Genomic DNA, 659 nt, shown 5'->3' with positions numbered 1-659 from the left:
GTGAGTGAGTGTGTGAGTGAGTGTGTGTGTGTGTGTGTGTGTGCGTGAGTGTTTTTGAGTCTTTGAGTGAGTGTTTGAGTTTGAGTGTGTGTGAGAGTGTGAGTGAGAGTTTGAGTTTGTTTGAGTGTGTGTGTGTGTGTGTGAGAGAGTTTGAGTGTGTGTGTGAGAGAGTGAGTGAGTGTATGTGTGAGTCTTTGTGTGAGTGTGTTTGTGTGAGTGTGTGTGTGTGTGTGAGAGAGTTTGAGTGTGTGTGTGAGAGAGTGAGTGAGTGTATGTGTGAGTCTTTGTGTGAGTGTGTTTGTGTGAGTGTGTGTGTGTGTGTGAGAGAGTTTGAGTGTGTGTGTGAGAGAGTGAGTGAGTGTATGTGTGAGTCTTTGTGTGAGTGTGTTTGTGTGAGTGTGTGTGTGTGTGTGAGAGAGTTTGAGTGTGTGTGTGAGAGAGAGTGAGTGTGTATGTGTGAGTCTTTGTGTGAGAGAGTGTGAGTGTGTGAGTGAGTGAGAGTTTGAGTGTGTGTGTTTGTGTGTGTGTGAGTGTTTGTGAGTGAGTGTTTGTGAGTGTGTTTGTGTGTGTATGTAAGAGTCTTTGAGTGAGTGAGAGTTTGAGTGTGTGTGTGTGTGTGTGTGAGTGAGTGAGTGAGTGAGTGAGTGAGTGAGTGAGTG

General features: G+C 45.4%; 1 protein-coding gene across 1 annotated transcript in view; it reads left to right on the top strand.

Moving 5' to 3' along the window:
- lpcat4 (lysophosphatidylcholine acyltransferase 4) overlaps window positions 1-659 on the top strand; it is a 17261-nt gene that overhangs the window by 8907 nt on the left and 7695 nt on the right. The gene's annotated exons all lie outside the window — the stretch shown is intronic.

The sequence above is a fragment of the Sinocyclocheilus anshuiensis genome, unplaced genomic scaffold, assembly GCF_001515605.1.
Source record: "Sinocyclocheilus anshuiensis isolate Anshui unplaced genomic scaffold, SAMN03320099.WGS_v1.1 scaffold2010, whole genome shotgun sequence".
Taxonomy (NCBI): domain Eukaryota; kingdom Metazoa; phylum Chordata; class Actinopteri; order Cypriniformes; family Cyprinidae; genus Sinocyclocheilus; species Sinocyclocheilus anshuiensis.
The sequence above is the reverse complement of the archived record's forward strand: the minus strand, read 5'-3'. Positions and strand labels throughout refer to the sequence as shown.